This window comes from Pogona vitticeps, chromosome 1, assembly GCF_051106095.1.
Source record: "Pogona vitticeps strain Pit_001003342236 chromosome 1, PviZW2.1, whole genome shotgun sequence".
Lineage (NCBI taxonomy): Eukaryota > Metazoa > Chordata > Lepidosauria > Squamata > Agamidae > Pogona > Pogona vitticeps.
This window is the reverse complement of record NC_135783.1, coordinates 244778315-244790469: the sequence shown is the minus strand read 5'-3', so window position 1 is coordinate 244790469 and position 12155 is coordinate 244778315. Positions and strand designations below refer to the sequence as shown.

The 12155-nt window shown below is 43.3% G+C and overlaps 1 long non-coding RNA gene across 1 annotated transcript in view; it reads right to left on the bottom strand.

Annotated features, from left to right (window-relative positions):
- The window catches only part of LOC140703050 (uncharacterized), a 28343-nt gene that overhangs the window by 12464 nt on the left and 3724 nt on the right, over window positions 1–12155 (bottom strand). The gene's annotated exons all lie outside the window — the stretch shown is intronic.

The window sequence follows — 12155 nt, the reverse complement described above, 5'->3', positions numbered from 1 at the left end:
CCATTCCTAAGGCCTTCAGATCCTGCTTACAGATATCCTTGTATCGCAGCTGTGGTCTCCCTCTGGGGCGCTTTCCCTGTACTAATTCTCCATACAGGAGATCTTTTGGAATCCGACCATCAGCCATTCTCACAACATGCCCAAGCCAACGTAGACTTCGCTGTTTCAGTAATGTATTGTTGTTGTTGTTGTTTAGTCCTTTAATCATGTCCGACTCTTTGTGACCCCATGGACCAGAGCACGCCAGGCCCTCCTGTCTTCCGCTGCCCTCCCGGAGCTGGGTCAAATTCATGTTGGTAGCTTCGATGACACTGTCCAAATATCTCACCCTCTGTCATCCCCTTCTTCTCTTGACTTCACTCTTTCCCAACATCAGGGTCTTTTCCAGGGAGTCTTCTCTTCTCATGAGATGGCCAAAGCCTCCATTGGAGCCTCAGCTTCAGGATCTGTCCTTCCAGTGAGCACTCAGGGTTGATTTCCTGCAAAATGGATAGATTTGTAATGTATGCATGCTAAAAATTCCAGCTCATTCCTGGACTACTCTATTTGGAACTTCCTCCTGCCAGGTGATGGCAAAAATCCGTCAGAGACAACACATATGGAACGTGTTCAGCTTCCTCTCCTGCCATGCACAAAGGGTCCAGGTATCTTCATCCTTCACTCACTTCTTCCATCTTTTTCCTTCCAATAAACATTTCATTAAAGAGAAAAAAATGGAAGACTTGGAGACTGTGTTCTAATTACTACCACAAGAAGTCCCCCACTTGGAAATCCTCAAAGCTTTTACAACCACACTGCCTCATAAACAAAATGTTATAGGAGGTTCAGCCAACAACTAGTTTCATTTCCATCCCTATCTTGTTTTGCCACCACTTCCTCCATGTTTCTTCTTGTCAGGAAGAAAACCGCACGCATTTAAGTGTTAGCAGAAAGGGTCCCACACACTGCCCATAGCTTGGACTTTATGTCTTGAGTATTATTATTATTATTATTATTATTATTATTATTATTATTATTATTATTATTATTATTATTATTATTATTATTAGTTGCTGCCACCAGTATTGCAATTTCAATACTAATTAGTCCATGAGACCTGTGTTACTTTGAAACTCAAACTTATTTATTTGATCAGTAATATATACAGTGGTGCCCCGCATAGCGAGGTTAATCCGTTCCGGATTAACCGTCGTTATGGCAAAACATCGCTGTACGGGAAGTAAAAACCCATTGAAACGCATTAAACTTCATTTAATGCATTCCATTAGGCCCCAAACGTACCGTTCAGTGAAATTTCTCCATAGTGCAGGCATTTTCACGCCCTCAGTAAGTGAGGGCAGGGCGCGAAAACACTGCGCGTGGCCATTTTGGGGCTTCCGGTGGCCATTTTGGAACCGCCGATCAGCTGATTCCCGGGCATCGCAATGCGAAGATCGGTAAGCGAAACGCTTACTGATCATCGCAGAGCAATTTTCGCCCATAGGGGCCATCGGTATGCGATCACGTTTGTGATCGCAAAAACCTCCTCGGTATGCGGATTCGTTTTTCAACGGTGCGCTCGTTAAGCGAGGCACCACTGTACTGTAATAGGTAAATCACAAGTTGCTAATCAATCTCTCTCACTCACTGAACTCACTGACACACAGAACCCTACTCTCACTGACTTACTGGCTCACAGGCCCACAGACTCACAAATCTATTTTTCTCATACTCCATACACCCCCCTTTATATCCCAGCCCCTCCACTTTTAGCACCACCTTCCGTTCCCTCATTGGCTCCCTTTCCACTGCTTAGCTGTGACGGACAGGTGAGGGCAGGGCTGAACGCTACAGTGCTCATCCCCATTTCCAAGCCGTAGAGTCAGCGTTTGTCTGAAGACAGTTTCCGTGGTCACGTGGCCTGCGCAACTAGACACAGAACGCCATTACCTTCCCACCGAGGTGGTACCTGTTTATCTACTCGCATTTACATGCTTTCGAACTGCTAGGTTGGCAGGAGCTGGGACAAGAGACGGGAGCTCACTCTGTCACATGGATTCGATCTTATGACTGCTGGTCTTCTGACCTTGCAGTACAGAGGTTTCTGCAGTTTAACCTGCAGCACCACCACGTCCCCTACCAATTCAGCAACTAGCTGAGCCCAATAAGCTTTGTGCACTTAAGAATAAATTAGAATGGCGCTTGGGAGCCAAGAAGGAATCATTTTTTGAATTAAAGGGATGGGAGAGTGAGAAGGACATAGGATGTGGTTGAGCTTGTGGGTTCCAACTCACTCAAGAAACAGACTTGGAAAGAGAGAATTCCCCCTCCCCCATCACAACAAATGACTGCTATATTCCTTCAAAATGCAAAACAATAAACAACAGAGGACAAAGCAGTGAAAAATCTTTTGGGGGTGAATGAAGAAAGCCTCCCCCCTCCATCCTAAGGATGTAATCTCCTTATGACGGGAGAAAGAGCTGGTGGCTAGTGGGCAAAAGACCAGCTCTGGAGACTCCAAAATATTTTACTTCAAAAAGTGTTGCTCTTGCTGCCATCTAGTGCTAAACTGCAACATTTGAAAACATTTAATTTTCTCTCTGGGTGTTTGGTAACCAGGTTTAACCTCAGGATGTACCCATACATCCTGCTTTGATTACTTGTCTTTTTGCACTCACCCATCCTTATATGTGACAAATGCAATTTATTACCCATTTCCAATGCCATGAAATATCCTCAGTGGAATGTGAAGGGGGTGGCAACCCATCAGAAACACAGTGAACTTTGACATTAAATTGGACATTTAAATTGCTTAAATCCAGATGTTGGAGGAGACTTACTTATTAGTAATTGAGCAGCAACCAGAATAAGAAAATATGGGTTGAGTCAAACATTTGCAGTGGCAATTCAATTGCTAGTGTTGCTAGAGCACTGGTCTGCAGCAATAGACTCATCTCAGCAAATGTCAACTGTCTCAAATACTCCGTATTTCTATGATTCTTATAACAAAGACTTAATAACTCAGTAAAATTTTGTTTATATGGTTGGCTTTGTGCCCTGGAACATGTTGCTCAAGCTAACAACAAAAAGAATTTTAAAACTGCAATTAATATATATATAAAACAGATCAATTGCATCATAAGATACATTTAAAAGCTACCAAAATACACCAGTGGGGGGGGGGTTTGAGGTAGGGTGGCATACACACACCAATATAGTTAAAAGCCTCTTTTATAACAACACAACTTAGTAGATAAAATGCTCTTGCATTTTTAAAGAAAAATCTGCTTGTCAATGGAAGGACAACAGGGAGTGAACCAGCTCAGTCTTCTTGGAAAGGTGACCCACAGGCAAGGGGCGATCACTGAGAACGTTCTTTCTTGTGTGTCCATCAAATGTAACTTTGGATATTGTAGGCTGGTGAGCAGGGTCTACTGTCAGAACCTCAAAGCTCAGGCAGGCACAGGGTCATATAGAGAATATGGACCTTCAGAAGGATAGCTTAGTGGCTTAGGTATCTAGCTGCGGAGCCAGAGGCTGGGAGTTCCCTATCAAGTCCACAGGGAGTGGACTTGATGATCCATAGGGTCCCATCCAGCACCACACTTCCAAGATTATTATTATTAAACCTGGAGCCAAATCATACAAGGCTTCATAAATCATTGCTATTTCCACCAGTGAAGCTGTCCTCACACGGGAAATGCCTGTTCGTTGTAATAACTAGCCCTGGCCAGCCATCCAACATGCATTCCAAAGTTGCTTCATCTTAGGTGACTTATGATAACATCATCTCCACCATGGCAAACAGAGAGGTGTCTCACGTGCAGACCAATGAGAAAGATGAGGAAAGGGTGGTAGCAGGCTTTGCTGACTGCATACAGTAAAGAGGTTTTAAAAGGTAAGAGGACAAGGAGTTCTGGGATGGGGATACATTCTCACACAAGGTTTCACGAGCTATTTGCTTTGGGTTATTACCATTGTTTTGGTGTGATTTGATTTTACCACAGCAATTTCACAGGGGTCAGCCACTACCTCACCCAGGCCTTCCTATTGGCGTCAACGTCCACAATGGTATCTAAAAAGCCTTTATTCTTCTATCCTAAAAACAGAATCCACTCCTGGTAAGAATGTCACAGTGGCTATAGGCAGGAGGATGTGGCCAGAACGATGACTGGGTACCAACTGGGAGGCCTTGGCATCTTTCCAAGGCCCTGATCTCCCAACACAGAAAACGTCCACTGATGGAATGAAGAAATTATCCACACTGCTATCACACCAAAGCAACAGAGGCTCCTTCATTGCCTGAGATACCACCAGTTGCTCTTCTCAGAAGGAATGTTCATGCCACAGGATGCAAGGGGGCTGTGGAAATGTGGATTATGGTGACTCTCTGGGGGATCCTACATTGGCATCTTACATGCCCTCTTCCTGCCCAATGCCAAACAGCTGGAATGGGCTAGCCTCTGCCCAGCGCCACAATGGCGGCCTCAGAGCAGACACAATTTTATGGTTGATATAAGGAAAGGATCCATCTGGAGACAGACTGTCCCACGGCTCTCAGTTTTCATGGCCAGTGAGTTCTTGGCCAGAGAGTGGGAGGAGATGAGGAGGGGTGGAATATGCAGAAGGGGAACAGAGGGAGATGATAAAGAGGAATAATTCTACTTGAATTGATGTACATTTCTCTCACTGCAGCCTTTCAAAATTCACATTGTCCCTTCATACTGGTTACTGATTCCTCTGGGAATACTTAGCCCTCTGTTAATGATGGAGCAAAGAAGGCATGGAGACTGGAACTATTTAGCGCCTAAGTAAGAGACCATGGAGAGGTCCCTTAAAAGTTAATCTGACTTTCTTTTAAAAATTTGTATTTGTTCTATTGAAAATGTATAACATATAGAACATTAAGAATTTATTGCTCAGTTACACTGGTCTTGTGCTAAATGCATTGGGCTGGAAGTATGCTAATGATGTACTTGAGGGGTTGAGAATCTCCTCACATGCCCACTGAATCTACCATGAGGTAGCCAGCAGAGTGTCTACCTTAAATGTCAACATGATCATCATGTTCCATCATTTGAGGGTTACAATTACCAAAATGTAGAAAATCAGCTGCTAATCTAAATGTGGTTTAGAATATCTGTGTACAATAAAAAGGTCTAGAACCACATTAGGAAAACACACAAGGAACAACATCACAGGATAGAAGCTCGTTATAGCTCCATCTACTCTCCACTTAGAGCTCCTTTTACCATATACAGTACCTCTTCAAATACCATCAAGGTAGCCCTTTTTGGCTAAAGGCAAATACAGGAACATATGTTTTTAATTAGCACAGTCCTCATCCCATTCCAGAGATATCCATCATGACATGGACCCAGTGCTGCCTTTGATTTCCAACTGCCATTTTTTTCTTCTATACCACTTGGAAAGAATCTGAGGATGTGGCTCTACAGCAGCTGTGGTCTGGTGTAATTCTCACCCATGGAAATTGTTTCCCTGAGTGCAATTGTTGCAGCTGTCCAGACCAGTTTGCAGGATTCCACAGGGGCAGAGGAAGACAGCTCGGTTTGTTCTAACAGCAGAAGCTGCCTTAAGGGGCTAACAAGTGTTAATTGGCAACCTCCACCACTTTTTTTTTAATGTTCTCCTAAGTACTTTGGCAAAACACTTTTCCAACACTGAGGAGAAACCTTAGAAAAGAAGAAAAAGAAAAGGGAGAGAAAGAGTTTGGAGACAAAGGGTGCTTGGTTGAGGAAAACAAACAACCTTGCAACGCCCTTTACATCAGATCAGGCAATCGCATTGGGCAGAAAACAGACAAAAACAATATTAAATCAATCAGAACAAATTTAAACCACCCTGGCAGTTCCCCATGGGGGGGGGGAGAGTCTTCAACAGGCTTCCCCATATTGAGCTTAACATTGTGCAATGTTCAAATGTATCAGTGCTCAGTCCAACATAAATTGCAAGGGGAACGGCCAAAGTGCTGGGAGTTCCGTTCCCCAGTGAGCCTCCTGCAAGTCGAGCCAGCCTGTGTGGCCTCATGCAAGCTGAACAGTTCCACAATGCCCCCTGAAGAAAGGCATGATAAACCACTTCTGAGTATCACTTCTCTATCTGGTAAAACCCTGGAAAGGGTTATCATAAGTCAGGATTGACTTGATGGCACACAATTATTTTTATTTGAGATGTAAACAAGACATCTTGGTACTGTATAAATGTCTTGGACCTTGGTGTATATACTGTACCAAGATCCAGGTCTATAGAGCCTGTGTACTCCTGTACTGCAGTGAGCCCTGGACCCTTTGTGCACGGCAGGAGAGGAAGCTGAACACCTTCCATACGCGTTGCCTCCGATGGATTTTTGGTATCACCTGGCAGGACAAAATTACAAATAGAGTAGTCCTAGATTGAGCTGGAATTTTCAGCATGTATACATTACTGAAACAGCGACATATATGTTGGCTTGGGCATGTCTTGAGAATGACTGATGGTTGGATTCCAAAAGATCTCCTGTATGGAGAATTAGTGCATGGAAATCGCCCCAGAAGGAGACCACAGCTGTGATACAAGGATATCTGCAAGCAGGATCTGAAGGCCTTAGGAATGGACCTCAGTAGATGGGAAACCTTGACATCTGAGTGTTTAGCCTGGAGGCAGGCAGGGCATCATGGCCTCTCCGAATTTGAAGAGACACTTGTTCAGCAGGCTGAGGCAAGAGGCAGTCCCGAAACCAGCAAAATCAGAGAGCTGGACAGATTGTATTTGTCTCTGGTGTGGAAGGGATTGTCACTCTCGAATTGGCCTTCTCAGCCACACTAGATGCTGTTCCAAAGTCCTCTCTTCAGAGCACGTTACCTTCAGTCTCTCAAGACTGAAGGATGCCTAACCTAAACAAGATATGTATAGGGAATGCAAAGACTGTTACATAGACAGTGGAGCAAGGTCATTTTCTGTGCTTCCAGCGGGTTAAGACCTGAGCCAATGGATTCAAATTCTAAGAAGGGGGATTTCAGCTGAACATTAAAAAGAACAATAAGAGTTGCCTGACAGTGGTGGGCTCTCCTACCTCAGATGGTGGTGTTTTTTTTTTTAAGAAACAGAGGGTGGATTTCCTACATTGGCATGAGGTTGGACTCCACAGCCCTTGGGTCCCTTCCCCTGCAACAGTTCTAGAAATCTATGATATATTTAAGGTCACATCATGTGTCATCATGTGTAACTGTAAAAGTAACTAAAACTTACAACACAAAAGGTATAGCCATATCTCTCATTAAGTTAGAGTTGTACTGTAACCTTACAATACCTTCCATATTGAAAAATCAGTTACAAGTAATTATTTATTTTTTTTACAAGGAATCAGTTACAAGTAATTATTTATGTTTTATGAGCTACATCCAAGCTCTGGCAATATATTACTTGTGGACAGCTCCTAATGTATTGCATAAGTGATCCATAAGACTGAACACTGCCCGAGGGCATGAAAGCTGGACTCTGGGGGGGGGGGGTCTTCAATTGTTGGCTTAACCATTCTGGAAAAGATCCCAGCAAGGGCACTGAGATCACCTCCCCTGGACTTCAGCTGTTTTTGTTTTTCACTCCTGAAATTAATATAGTGGATAATGGACTAGAAACCTGAGTTTGAATCCCTGCTTAGCCCTGGAAATTCACTGAGGGAGTGGCAATGCTAAAAACCTTAAATATTTGACATACCATGGAAACTCTGATAGGATTACTGTAAGTCAGATGCAACTTGACAAGAAATAACACCCTCTACCCCAATAATTTAGTGTCATAAGGAAACATAGCCACCTAACTATCTACTTCTAAATCCATGTCTTGCACAGGGAGATTACGGTATCTACATCTCAGACTTGGTAGATATATATATGCTATGCATTTTCTTTGGGGAATAGATTGATTACTTATTTGTTATTATAAAATGTGTTATTTATTCAGCCTATTCAATAAGCAGACATACAAAAAGTTCTTGCATATAAGGAAAATGCATAATGACCTTCCTGTCAGTTTTGACACACATCCACCCCACCTTAAAAATAGCTCTGCGGTCCCTGCCTAAAATGTATTCTAGATTCTGTTGTAGACCGTGGTAGGAACCAGAAACTTCATACTTCTACAGCAATGTGCTGTTTGGTCTAATATCAACAGAGGGGGACGTTGGAAGGAGATGCAGGATGGGTGAAAGGAAAAGGAATTGGGTTAGCAAAAGGGAAAAGGTTAGAAAGAGACAGAGCCCTGTAGCCCCAGTGCTCACCCTGACCACTAGTCCTGACCACCATTGACATCTGTGGTCCAGCAGATTCTCCACAGGGAAATGTGGCCCTCAACACTTTTTTAAAAGAGGTTTTCCATCCCCTTTGTATGCAACACATTTTTGTTCCTCCAAATCCCCTCACTCTGTGTAATAAATATCATTTCCATTTATTCTTAAGACTGATTATATAAGAATCTTGTGAATGTCCCCAGGGGATTTGAATGCAAGAGGCTGTTCTCTACTCCAAATCAATTCAAACTCAACTTTCTTTAATTTGCTTCAGCAATGCTGACATCATTTTTGTTCAACACAGCACTTTTCACTGAAATTATGTTTGATATAACCTGGGAGGCAATTAAAGGCGTATCTGGTTCAGCCAACTATGTCTAAAGCCACAGAGCACTGAATTCATACATACTTAATGGGATTGAATGTTTATTAGAAGTCCATGGTTGGTTAAAGAAGCAACTTGTCCCAAGGTGAAGCACAGAGAAGTCGGCCCTGGTCACATGTTTTGAATACAATATTCCTTTCAGGCTCCACCCCTTGTTCCAGCAAACAAAAGGGAGGAGATGTGCGACCAAGTATCACAGGTCAATGAGCATGAAGCTCTTCATCATGTTACAAACAGATCAAAGTACATTTCTCCCACTAAGGAGCACTAGAAAAGTCTAAAATTAAAAACCTAAATAGAGCGCATAGGTATAAATGTTGCTGCATGGGCTTAAGGTAAAGGTAAAGGCTCCCCTTGACATTTTTTGTCCAGTCGTGTTCGACTCTAGGGGGCGGTGCTCATCCCCGTTTCCAAGCCATAGAGCCAGCGTTTTGTCCGAAGACAATCTTTCCGTAGTCACATGGCCAGTGTGACTTAGACACGGAACGCTGTTACCTTCCCAACAAGATGGTCCCTATTTATCTACTTGCATTTGCATGCTTTTGAACCACCAGGTTGGCAAGAGCTGGGACAAGCGACGGGTGCTCACTCCGTCGTGTGGATTCGATCTTACGACTGCTTGGTCTTCTGACCCTGCAGCACAGGCTTCTGCGGTTTAGCCCACAGCGCCACCACGTCCCTCAACACCACCACGTCCCTCTGCATGGGCTTAAACAAGCCTTATGTCTTAGGGTGGCTGAAATAAAGCAAACCACACTAAAACCCTGTGGTGGCCCCATCCCATTTAAAAGTGTCATAGGAGGGGGCAATTAACAGTATAAAAAGAAAAAGGCAGAAGATTTACTTAACTCTTTCTCTGCCAGTCACTTTCCTCATCCAGATGTGACTCAAAACAAAGGGCTGGAACACTGGCAAGAATGACAACAGTTCAGGATGACTTTTCTGGAGGTAAATGAGGGTGGAGGAAGGACTTAACATTCCTTCATTCCTCATTTCTTCTTTTGTTTTGGAACCTCTTCACCAAAATCTGCAGCAAATAATTCAAACCAGTACAATGGGAGGAAGTAGCTATAGTAGGAAGCTAGAGAGCTAAGATAGCTTCCTGCCTTTTGTCTTTTCTATCCACCTGTTGGTGTGTGGATTGCTGTTCTCAGCTTCACTTCTTTCCTCCTTTTCCAGCCATTAGTTATCATTCTTCTTCTTTGTTAGAGAGCAACCGTTAACCATTATGGAGAAGATCTTCCCCATAATGGCTGCCCGCACACTCAGTACGTGGAAGCAAGCCCTAGGACCTTTTGTACCTATCAAGGATGTCTCCTCTTGTTTTATTGCTGAATGGATTTCATGAAATTATAGTCCTCTTCAGTTGTTCTGAAATCATGTTTCCCTCATACATTGAAAATAAAGTGTACAAGGTCTGCCCTTTTCATCACACAAAAGCAAGAGTCTGCTGAGGGAGGAAGCTAGTCTATCTAAGCAGTCTCTCCATGTGACCTTAATTTTTTTTTTCAAACACTGGTTCATATAGAGACCCTATATGGATAGAAGAGTTTCTAGCCATTCAGACTGACTCTTTTGTGTACCAAAGGGAACTCTTGAGGGAATGGGGCTATCCTACTCCACACAGTCACAAGCTAGGAAGGACCTTCTGCTTGAGGAATTGGAGAGCAGCTTTCACAATAGATATTACTGTACTAGGTTTGATGGGTTGTTGGTCTGACTCCAATGTACAGTGGCTACATGGAGCCAAGGCAAGCTTTGCACGCAGATGATGACATACAACACACACACCAATTGCCATGTATATAGAAAATACTCATGAGAATCCAAATGCCAGTATATAGAAATCTTATTCTGTGACAGCATGGCCGAGCCAAAATATCCAAGAATAAGGTGTAGTCTTTCTGCTTGTGGGATTTTTGCATCCATTTTTAATATCTCTCATAAAAGTAACAGCAAGCTTTCAACCTACACAAGTCTGTACACCAAGATATTGTGGATAGTGTAGAAGAAAACATATTAAAGTTCCAAAAATAATAGCAGGTCCCTGTGCCACGTCTGTTTCTTAAAAGTGACTATGCAAAAGCCTTTGACTGTGTGGACCACTATGCAAACTATGGCAAGTTCTTAAAGAAATGGGAGTGCCTGACCACCTTGTCTATCTCCTGAGAAACCTATATGTGGGACAGGAAGCAACAGTTAGAACTAGATATGGAACAACTGATTGGCTCAAAATTGGGAAAGGAGTACGACAAGGCTGTATATTGTCCCCTGGCTTATTTAATTTATACGCAAAATACATCATGCGGAAGGTTGGACTGGAGGAATCCCAAGCCGGAATTAAGATTGCTGGAAGAAATATCAACAATCTCAGATATGCAGATGATACCACTCTGATGGCAGAAAGTGAGGAGGAATTAAAGAACCTTGTAATGAGGGTGAAAGAGGAGAGTGCAAAAAATGGTCTAAAACTCAACATCAAAAAACCTAAGATAATGGCCACTGATCCCATCACCTCCTGGCAAATAGAAGGGGAAGATATGGAAGCACTGACAGATTTTACTTTCTTGGGCTCCATGATCACTGCAGATGGAGATAGCAGTCCCAAAATTAAAAGACGCCTGCTTCTGGGGAGGAAAGCGATGATAAACCTTGATAGCATCTTAAAAAGCAGAGACATCACCTTGCCGACAAAAGTCCGAATAGTCAAAGCTATGGTTTTTCCTGTAGTGATGTATGGAAGTGAGAGCTGGACCATAAAGAAAGCAGACCGCCGAAGAATTGATGCTTTTGAATTGTGGTGTTGAAGGAGGCTCTTGAGAGTCCCCTGGACTGCAAGGAGAACAAACCTATCAATTCTAAAGGAAATCAACCCTGAGTGTTCACTGGAAGGACAGATCCTGAAGCTGAGGCTCCAATACTTTGGCCATCTCATGAGAAGAGAGGACTCCCTGGAAAAGACCTTAATGTTGGGAAAGTGTGACGGCAGGAGGAGAAGGGGACAACAGAGGATGAGATAGATGGCTGGACAGTGTCTGCGAAGCAACCAACATGAAATTGACAGAACTCCGGGAGGCAGTGGAAGATAGGAGGGCCTGGCATGCTCTGGTCCATGGGGTCACAAAGAGTCGGACACGACTAAACGACTAGACAACGACGTGCCAGGTCTGTTTCTTAAAAGTGAGTTCCAAAATGGTGGCTGAAAACACGTGGTCTAATAAACTTATCACCTTGCTATTGCATTGTGTAAGGACCACACAGCTTTGTTTGTATGTTGTCGTTTTTTCTGGACTATGGAGGATACCCTGAATAGACACCCAGAGCACCATCTAGAAGATAACATGCACTCTTAATACCAGCCAAGCAAGACTGCCAGCTGAAGAAAACTGAAAATGAACACTCCTGACTTCTGTTTGCAGCCTGGATTTTGGAACTCACTTTTAAGAAACCGAGCTGACACAGACATCTGCCATGACTGTTGGAATGCCAATATTTTTTTCCTGC